General features: G+C 35.8%; 1 long non-coding RNA gene across 1 annotated transcript; it reads right to left on the reverse strand.

The window, feature by feature from the left end:
• Positions 1 to 1,592: 1,592 nt before the first annotated feature.
• Positions 1,593 to 7,199, reverse strand: LOC115833042. Its single transcript, XR_004028478.1, has 2 exons — positions 4,285 to 7,199; positions 1,593 to 3,409 (listed from the first exon to the last, which is right to left on the reverse strand). It is a non-coding gene; the product is annotated as an uncharacterized LOC115833042 (long non-coding RNA).
• Between the last annotated feature and the right edge of the window lie 4,038 nt (positions 7,200 to 11,237).

Here is an 11,237-nt window from a genome sequence, read left to right on the forward strand (position 1 = left end):
AGTTTGAAGGCTAGAACAATAAGCCCAGGTACATTAAGACTAATGGTAGAAAATTGGAGGTACCAAGGCCCTGTGAAAACCAAAACCACCCCACCTTTGCTGCTGGCCAGATTTTGGCAGCTGAACTCAGTTAAAGTTCATGTTACTGTTTTCTTGATAGATGTCAAAATGTAATCTAAAGCCTGCTATTCAGTATCACCTGGATGCTTGTCAGAAATGCAGACTCTCAAATGGTCCAGCCACCTTAGAAAATAGTTTCCCGGTTCTTCAAAATGTTAGTTACCATATGACCCAATAATTCCACTCCTAGGTATATTCCCAACAGAAATGAAAACGTACTTTCACACAAAATCTTGTACATAAATGTTCATAGCTGTATTATTCATAATAGCCAAAAAATGGAAACTGATGCAGGGACACAGAAAATGTGCTATATCCATACAATGGAGTATTATTCAGCCACAAAAAGGAATGAAGTACTGATACATGCTACAACATGGATGAACCTTGAACACTAAGTGAAAGACACCAGGTACAGAAGTCTATAAAACGTACGAAATGTCCAGAAGATGTAAATTAAGGCAGAAACTGGATTAATGGTTCCCAGATGCTGGTGGAGGGGAAAAGGGTGGAAGGGAGAAGGGGATGGGGAGTGATAAGTACAAGATTTCTTTTTCAGTATGGTGAAAATGTCCTGAAATTAGAATGGTGATAGTGGAACAACTCTACATGCTAAAAAAAATAGTTAATTGGACGGTTTTAAAGAGTGAATTTTATGGTATGTGAAATATATTTCAAACTACTTTTAAAAAAAAGAGAAAATAAATTCAAATTCTCCAGGTTGACCCCAGACCTACTAAATCAAAATCTGCATTTTAACAAGATCCCTGGTGATTCTCATACACACTGAAGTTTAAGAAACAGTGATTTAAAAGATACATGGTCAAAATGTTCCTCTGGTTAATCTCATTCACAGAATAGTTAACTTGATGTCACTAAGGTCAATTTTTTCTGCCACAATTGCTTGCTATATAATTAAATGCTCATATTGATTCTACAACTTTTGGGTTTTCCCGCAAAAATTTGCCGAGTTTTAGTACTGGGTGGAACCTGCACTGAACTAGGAGCAAACAAAGCCTTGGCAGTTTTTCTTCTTTCTTGAGACAGGGTCTCGCTCTGTCGCCCAGGCTGGAGTGCAGTGGCTTGTTCTCAGCTCACTGCAGCCTTGACCTCCTAGGATCAAATGACCTTCCCACCTCTCAGCCTCCCAAGTAGCTAGGGTGAGAGGTGCACATGCCCAGTTAACTTTTTGTCTTTTTAGTAGAGATGGGGTTTTGCCACATTGACCAGGCTGGTCTTGAACTCATTAGCTCAAGCAATCCTCCTGCCTGAGGCCTCCCAAAGTGCTAGGATTATAGGTGTGTGCCACCACATCTGGCACACATGTATTTTTTAATCCTCAACAGTACTAGGTATATAGAAGATGCTGTCACTTTAATTAAACCACCAGTTTTGAAGGGAGTGGCAATAACATACATAAAGTGAACAAAGAAGGTAGAGAATCTAATGGGAAATAAGACAAAAAAACTCACTCACTTCAGAAAAGTTTATTAAAGGTAAAATCAGATTTACAGAGTATAAAACAATAAGGGATAGAGGTGAAGAGGTTTCAAACAAACTATGCGTACAATAGGAAGTAAATTACCTACCTGGGGTTCTCAGAGCACTTTTTCTTTACTTCTGCACGAAGCCTAATGTGTTTTTTAAAAAATCCTTGGAAAAGTCTCAGCAGTCATATATTCTCATGATTTAGCAGTTAAACAAAATGTCCACAATCCACAAAGAAAGAGGGGTGGACCTAAGTGACAGGGTACTAAATACATATACTATGATAAGCTCTGCTTCCTCTGTTCCAGTTCTTTAAATTTTGTGTCTGTGTTTTTTGGGGAAACGGTTATCATGCAAAATGACTGCCTTGGAAGCAGGAGTTGAAGAAAGGAAATTTTGGGCTCTCTAAAAAGCCTTGTTGCCTCCTTGGTGCAGTAAGCAGCATGTGTTGTAAAAAGCCTAACTTCTACTAGACTTATAACCATATTATGCAATTGGTACTTTTTTAACTAAGCAAATTTTATAAAGAATTTGAAATGTTTTGTGGGTACTTATAGCCAGGTATTGCACATAAATATCACACTCAAATTAAGAGTGCAGGCTCTGCAATCAGCCTGTATGGGTTCAAATATTGATCCCAGATCATAGTTATGCAAACTTAGGCCAAGTTACTTAATTTTTCTGCCTTCCTTAGACAATAAGCTTTAGTATTAGTACTTACCTCAGAGAACATTTATGAGAATTAAAAAAATAATATGTAAAGAGTTTAAAACAGTACCTGGCACACACGAAGTATTTAGTGTAGATGCACACACAAACACAGAGCTTCTTTCATATAGAATGTGTCATATTCAGATTTACACACTAGTTATTAGTGTTAATGGGAAAATGGAATTAGCCTCATTTTATTAGATTTTGATTCCCTAAACTACAATTCTATCTGTATCATGTCAATAAAAATGAACTCCATGAGCACATGAACTATATGCTACTCTACCTCTGTATACTCCAGGATGGCGGAATATGTCTTTTTACCACATGAGGTGATACCATTGGTATATTCCAGGGCCTGGCACTACACCTATTACATGGGTGTGTAATAAATGTGGAATAATTTATTTCTGGTAATTTATGGATTATCTACAAAACCAATATAAGTGGATGTTATTAGATACCTTTAAAAACCTATAATTTTACTCATATTTGCTGCAAATAAGAGTAATGCAAATGTAATGCTGACTGGAACTTTGAGGCATTAAAGATTTTTTTCCTATATAGTGAGGAATATAACTAAGACTCAATTGAAATAACTTTTTTAAAAAAAGGATTTGAGCACAACAGGACAACAAAAATTGGCACTTTGTCCACTTCAGTGCAATTTCTATCTTAGTTGCTGAGAAGCAGAGGAAAAGCACCACCTTGCTCAGAAACTACCTTCTCCACAATACTGAGAAACACACCGAACAGGGGCAAGGCTTTTTGAAGCTAGGAATAAAGAAGCTGCCCATCTTTACTAATAGGAAACAACTGGTTTTAAGGTACCTAGTAAGAGTCTTTCTTCAAAACAGACATCTCACTTACCTTTTCAGTATACTTTCTAAAAACATTAAAGACAGATGTAAGGCTTAGCTGGTAATTTCCATGAACTCAGTCTTTTCCTCTGACTGTGGTAGAGCAGACACGATAAAGCAGGTTTGCAAATGCTAGAAATGAATTCCTACTTCCCCTTGTATTCTTCAGATCTCATTTTCCCCCAAATTTCTGCAGTGGTTGGCTTCCATTTCAGCATCAGTCACGAAATCTTGAAGGTCAGACACAGTAAACAGGGAAGGACATAAAATTAAGTGATTTGGGCATAGTTTTGAGTCTCACAACTTTAACAGGGATGAGTCATACATTAAAGTATGTTGAAATAAATTACAAGTTCTGTTCCTTAATGAAAATCAACTCTTAGTCAAGCTAAAGGTATTAGTTTGCTATAGTCTGAAATTCTGTATGTTCCTTTAATAAATGTTGAGGGGAAAAAAGATGTAATTCCCATGAAGACCAAACACAAGCTGATCAATTCAGTGTGAGTCTTTGTCCTTGATTTATTTTGCAGTATAAATGTGTAAAGGAAAAAACAAAGGGAATAAAAAATACTAGCAGATCGTTCTAAGTGATTTTCCAATTTGCCAATCAAATTTGAAGTATTTTATTTACCTACCAATTAAGTCAGAAAAAAAGAAGTGAATGTTAAATGATTATTAGTAGTATAAGCTTTAAGTTTAAAAGATGAGGGTTATTTAATTCAACTGTTTTCTTGGTTATAGGAAATCAGCATTAAAATTAACTTCATTAAGACAGGAGAAAAAATATTGAATAATTCACCTGGAGTTAGCCCGGAAATGTCTTTATACTTTGCAAAATTATAAATTGAAACCAAAATTTGATATACTTCTAGGTAAGCAAACAAAATTCTTTTTATTTGCTTCCTATAAATCATTAAACAGGTTTGCTGTACTCACTCAGTGACACTTCAACTCCCTTTGAAACCCAAGTGACAGAACTAGGTCACTACTTTGGGAATGGAATTGAGTGGCTAGATCAGAGAAACACTGAGACTGACAAAACTTGCTTTTTTGGAAAATGGAAGAAAAAGTCATCAGTATGCCATAAGAGTTAGAGCAGTCTGACCATAAAATCAGGCAGTTATCCTTGCTGACTGGTCCTGGATTCCAAATGACACATTCCTTCTCAATGTATTCAATCCATCAGCAGCTCAGAAGCAATCCACACTGGAGACCATTTAAAAACGTGCATTTTGAAATAACCATTATCTATCTTAGCAGCTAGAAAGGCAAAACAAAAGTTAGCGTATCAAACTATCTTTAGGGGCTAGAGCACAATATGAATTCATTAATGATAAATATAATTACTAGAAACAATGAAAACTGATCCAGAGGAATTTTAAGAAAAAAAAAAACCCTCAAAATGTCTATTATGCCAAGTATGGTCAAAGTATTCAAGTATCCTCCTCCCTCTCCACAACTTCCATTTTTTTCTCTCCTCTTTTTTCTTAAGGGGTGGGATTCTTGCTACATTGCCCAGGCTGGAGTGCGGTGGCTATTCACAAGTACAGTCATTTTGCACTACAGCCATGAAGGCCTGGGCTCAAGCCTCAGCCTCCCAACTAGCTGAGACTAGAGGCACATACCACCATCCCTGACTTACAACTTCCATTTTCAGGTTAGCATTCCAGAAGTATAAGAAATACGCAATATCATGGATGATATTCAGTATTCACTAAACTGGAAGGAGAGCTAATGAATTTACTTATACTGCCCAATTAAATAATCAACATCGAACTCAATACATCTTCAATCCCAGAAAAATCCATGAATGAAAACTGGGCATAGCAACAATTGCTACTGATGCCAGACTGAAATAGCAAAGGGCAAGAGGAATTCTTGCTACCTACTCTTCACTTTATAAAGAAATAAAGCAAAATTAAATTTAAAGAAGGAATTGCATTTTTTCTGAGGAAAAAAACTGAGAAATAAGTAAGACAGAGTTTGCAAATATATGAATGCTGGGCTCAGTGCTTCTTAGTTTGCAGTTAAAAAGAAACATTCACAAGGAAAACAAATGTACATGTAAGTTACTTTCAAAGCAAAAAGATACTGCTTGGCCGGGCATGGTGGCTCACGCCTGTAGTCCCAGCTACTTGGGAGGCTGAGGCAGGAGGCTCGCTTGAACCCGGGAGGCAGGGGTTGCAGTGAGACGAGGTCGCACCACTGCACTCCAGCCTGGGGGACTGAGTGAGACTCAGTCTCAAAACAAACCAAACAAATAAAAAAAAAAACGAAGCAAAAAGACACTGCTCAAAGCTAATCCGTGGGCAGTACCTGCATTAAAACTGTTATCTGCAAATAAGGCAAAAATAAATACTGTTTGTTGCAGAGTGGAAATGCATCCTAGATTGGATTAAGCTAAGAGGCTTGAGAGTTGGCAACCACGGACTTCTGCTCTTAGACATCCTGGTTTGTAATATTTTGTTGTTGTGACAGCCAACTTAAGTTGCAAAGTGTATATTTTGAAAATGATCATTCTTCCTTGCACTATAAATTTTCATAGTAAATCTTACCTTCGGGGTCAGTGGTAACACCTATAATACTTGTTTGTATTTAAAATCCTCTAATCCAATACATTTAATCACAGCCTCACTGACATCTCAATTGCCCTTGAGACTCAAAACAGAGGGGGAACTTCTGAGAAATGTAATTATTATACCTCTGTGCTTAGGTTGAAGACAACTTCATGATCTGGAGAATTAATTTTTTGTTTCTCTTAATGCTTGGTTTATAAGAAACTGAACATTGGACATGAGAAAAAGTAGAGGTCCTATCACTTTACAGGTGTTTTTATCATTCATTTGAAGTCTATTCCAAAGACATCAGTTATCCCACATATAAAGGTGCATATAAACTCTCACTTCAAAGTTAAACTACTCTGAGCTATTCATATTTGCATTCTTCTCTAATGGTATAAATAATCAAGAACCAGACAAGTTACGCCTTCATCGTAACAGCCATATTTCTCTGGCCTATATAGCAAATCCAGTTACATTTTAAAGTGTGCATAGTTCTTTAAAATATTAATTTCTAACACATGAATAACATTATTGTTTTATTTAACCCAATATTCAGTGATCCCTAACTGGGTTGGGCTCAGTAACATGTCTTTCAAAAACAAAAAAATACTAGACTCATATAAATTTTTTGAGTAAAGCTGCTGGCTTTGTCTCCATACTTCCACTCTGTTCTCTTGACTCAGTTCTCAATTCAGGGCCAAAGTCAAGAGCAAAACTGAACCTGAAGGCTAGTCCTTGGTAAAAGTAAGGCAAAATGGCAACTGACTTGGCTCTCTCCCCCAATTTAGGGATACCCTGGACATAGTAAGCAGAGAGTCGAATGTAAACTACGTCCTAAGAAAATGGCAATTTCTGTAGTCTCGGGTCATGAAAATGCATTTTTAAAAACTAATCAAGTGTCTGTTAAAATTATTTTAGTTGTGAAATGTTATCAATATCAGGATAAGGAGTTAGACAAAAAATCCTGGACATAATTTCCAGTTTTTTCCTACATATACTTTCTCAACAATCGAAAGCCCCCAAAATTCTCTTCATGAAGCCTTATCCTATCTGTTGCCTAATGATGATGAAGGTGATCAGATTTGGGATTTACAGATGTCCTCCTCTGGAGATGCTTTTGCTCCAGGACTGATGGATACCAGTGCTGTTAGTCATTTCTGCTACCTGGATACAGAGCATCTGGTGCAAATTTGTGCATCCAGCCTGGCTCCCCATTTTTCCCCAACTGCATGCTTAAGGAATGAAATGCTCATTTCATGTTAGTTGTAAGCAATCTACACACAAAGCATATCAGGCTACAAATTACTTAGTATGTATTTTTATCATCTCCTACCTCCCTAATGCTGAACCCCCACTCCACTCCCTGCAAACTTTTGTTTTAAATTTTAATTTAAGAAAATATTTTCCCTGCATAATTGTCTTCTCCTAACATCTGTGGACATTCTTCCCACTTTCTTTGAAAAAGATATTATATCATGCTTCTGGAAATTAAGGGGAAAAAATCAGGGTTGAAACTAGAGGTTGAAACTAGAGGCAGATCTATAGTAAATAATAAAAAAAAAAAAAAAAAAAAGTTTATTTTAATTTTTTTTTTTAATGAGTCTAGAAAAAAAAAAAAAAAAAAAAAAAAAAAAAAAAAAAAAAAAAAAAAAAAAAAAACTAAAAAAGAGGCAGATCTATAGTAGAAGAATGTTAACCGAAGTAGTCATGACAGATTGACGCACTCACCAGGAGTGAGACTCAGTCTCAAAAAAAAAAAAAAAGAGAGAAGGGCAGATTCCACCTTCCCTTTAGGTAGAGATGTGGCATGGAAGCAGTGACTGAAGCTTCTGTAGTTTCATTGGCCAAAGGTTATAAATTTCTAGCCCAAACTTTCAAAGGAAAATATCACCACTATCTTTTAATCATTGGTAAATCAGTTATTGCCCTCTTCCTCTTTCATGAAAATACTAACATATGTACTCTAATACCATGATACAGCGCTATTAATCAGGCCCTTATTTTTCAATCTAAACTGAACTTTCAAGTAACTTTTAAAAATATTCCAAAGCAAGAAAGAACAGTGGGAAAATTTGTATTTGATTCTAGTTATATAATCTGTGGGGGGAGTCAACTTTCAAAATAAATGGACATTTTCATATGTCAATAGCCACACTTGTATTATTTACACCATTTCTCCTTGCTTTATGAAACAAAATTTATATATATATCAGATGAAATTTCCTACTGACAACAAATTAATTTCAAAGATGCCTTACCATCTTTGTATTTTTTTTTAAAAACTGACGAAACTTGTATACGTTTACCATATGATGCTTACCATCTTTATTTCTGATTACTCTTAAGCAGCATCTTCTCCTTTCCTCCACTAACTTTTTTAAAAAGTAAATTCTTCAGTGGACTAATGGTTCCATCTGATTGATACCTTGGGTGAAATTCCTAATTGTATCTTGCTAACTTAGTTTACTATAATATAAACAGAATGTACAAAGTGGAACATTTTTAATATATTCTTAATCTCAATCTTTCCTAGAATTCCACCAAAGGCTTGTTCTGAAAGATATGATAAAGACAAATCAAAGCAGGAAGAGATCTAGGTTTGTAAAAATAAAGTTTAAAAAAAAAAAGGAAGAGAGAATTTATATTATGCATTTGCAGAAGCTCATGTTCTCACAGATTTTGCAGAACTGGTCCTTTTCAATCATTTAACCAGGAAGTTCTACTCCAAGTGAATAAAGTTTAAGCAAACTTCAAGTAACTCCAAGTAGAAGACACTGAAGATACCTAGTTTCCAAAGAACACTTGTGTGACAGAATTAATGACTAAATTAACCTTAAAATTTAAAAATGTGTGACATACCTTGTTAATATATTAAAATAAAGGCTGTTTTGGTTTTTTTTTTTTTTTTTTTTGAGACGGAGTCTTGCTGTGTCTCCCAGGCTGGAGTGCAGTGGCGCAATCTCGGCTCACTGCAAGCTCCGCCTCCCGGGTTCACGCCATTCTCCTGCCTCAGCCTCTCCGAGTAGCTGGGACTACAGGCGCCCGCCACCACGCCCGGCTAATTTTTTTTTGTATTTTTAGTAGAGACGGGGTTTCACTGTGGTCTCGATCTCCTGACCTCGTGATCCGCCCGCCTCGGCCTCCCAAAGTGCTGGGATTACAAGCGTGAGCCACCGCGCCCGGCCTAAAGGCTGTTTTAAAGCAAATTTATGAAGCAAAAGAGTAAGTCACTTCCAAGGTTCCTTGGTCTTCTACAACTTCTAGGCATGGAAAAGAACTTACAAGGACATGCAGGGTTCACTGTGGTATGTCTGTCTCAGGTATGTGAGATATGATATGGGGTTTAAATCCAATAAGGGCTCTAGGGAAATAAGAAAGCATTTAGGGACAAAGCAGGCCTGATTCTGAAAAACTGAAATCATGTTTTAGATTCACGTTTGCTATTCACTTTACGATTAAGTAATTCAAGTCTTCTGGATAAAATTTCAAACAGAAGGGAAATACTATGAAGTCCTAAGTATGTCCTAATGTAACATGAGATAACCTTTCTTGACTTTTGTGATTAAGGGAATTGATACTCTATTTATAAAAATAAAAGAGAAGTGAAATATAAATAACTGTTTTGGCTTAAACAATATCATTTAAATTGTTTTATAAACAATTTTTTTCAGATTGAATATGCCAACTATGCAACTAAACAATAAGAAAATTTTCACAACCCTAATGTTAGAAAATCTTCCATTTTATACTTTTTACCTATGTCCTTCTTCAAGCCTGAGTGCTCCAATACATGCTAGTGGAAAAAAAAACCAAAATTAGCATTAACATAAAGGTTTTCAATTAATACTATAAATAGAATCCCCAGGGGGGAAAAAGGCCAGAATAAAATAAACTCAAAAACGTGACTGAATGAGTAACCCTTGAGACATACAAAATCAAACTGTATTACTTACCAAACCTCTACACCATCTCCTGACAGATATCCAGAAAAAAACTGGGAAATCTAAAATGTATCATAAATTGGCAGAGAACACTTTAATAGCCCTCCCCCTAAACAATGTAATTCAAAATGAAAATTTCTAAAACAATTAAGTATTATTATTCTGAAGTATCTTATATAATTTCTAAACTTATGAATACATTTCCAGAGTTTTCTGCTCCCAAGGATGCTAAAACCATTCAAAAAGAAAGCGGGAAAAAAAAAAGGAAGAAAAGCAAAAGTTAAAGCTTATATATAACGAGAAAAATCCAAAACAGATTAGGGTAGAGAGAAGATGAAGGGAGGAGAAAGAAAGGGAAAGAGACAACACCAAAGTTAAAAAGCAAAGCAAAATAAAAATCTTTTATCTGTAGTGCTCTGGGGCTCTATTTTGTAAAGACTAGTTATTATGACTTGAATGATGGCTCAATGACTAAATACTTGCTGTAAACTTGAAAAAAAAAAAAAAAAAAAAAGGTGAATTAAACCTCCCTGCACCTCAGTGTCTTCATCTGTAAAGTGGAATTATTTTAAAGAACACCTAAAAAGTACTCTAAAAAAAAAAATTTCAAGATGGCAATCCTCTCGCCTTGGCCTCCGAAAGTGCTGGGATTATACAGGTGTGAGCCTAAAAAGCAATTTGAACAGCACTTGGCACTTACTAAGCACTTAACAAATACTGGCTCTTAGAATTAGACAGAGAATATATTTAAATACTATTTTATATGCTATTATTTTTATTTTTGCAAGGGAAAAGCAGTGATCTCCCTGAGGGACTCCCTGAATGGCTGGAATTTCAACTTCAGGGTTTGACAATGTATCTAATGATACTTAACTTTCAGAATAGCTTCAGGTACATTCTGCAAAATACTCTCTTGACGAAGTAGCTGACCCAAATATGGCAGCACTCCTCTTGCCTGGCATCAATTAATACTATTGATATTAGAAAAGAGATGGAAGGCAGAATGCCCTTATATATAGTATCAGCACCCTTAATCATGGGTAAACTGAATGCTCAAGTTTGCTGTGGGGATAACCAAATCCACCAAGACATACTTAATTCAACCAACTTAATTTATGTTATGCCTTTCTTCTAAAAAACTTAAGCTCAAGCTTTTGTGCATACAAAGAATCACACATGTATCAATCACAAAATATGGAAAAGAAAGTATCCTGCAACGCTAAGGTCAGGGGTAATAGAAGCACACAACAGCAGATTAAATTTGAAAAATTTAAACCTTTAGAATAAACCTTGTGTTGTTTTTTTTTGTTTTTAAATTCAAAACTCCCCACATAGTAAGTCTAACCTAAAAACTGTATTGTAACTAGCTCTAAAGAGCTAAATATGTATTGCTAGAGAAAGGTAAGAATGAAAAAAAAAAAAAAAAACAACAGAAAGGTAAATTTTTTTTTTTTGAGACGGAGTCTCGCTCTTTCACCCAGGCTGGAGTGCAGTGGCGCGACCTCGGCTCACTGTAAGCTCCGCCTCCAGGGTTCACGCCATTCTCCTGCCTCAGC

Source organism: Nomascus leucogenys, chromosome 24 (genome assembly GCF_006542625.1).
Source record: "Nomascus leucogenys isolate Asia chromosome 24, Asia_NLE_v1, whole genome shotgun sequence".
NCBI lineage: Eukaryota > Metazoa > Chordata > Mammalia > Primates > Hylobatidae > Nomascus > Nomascus leucogenys.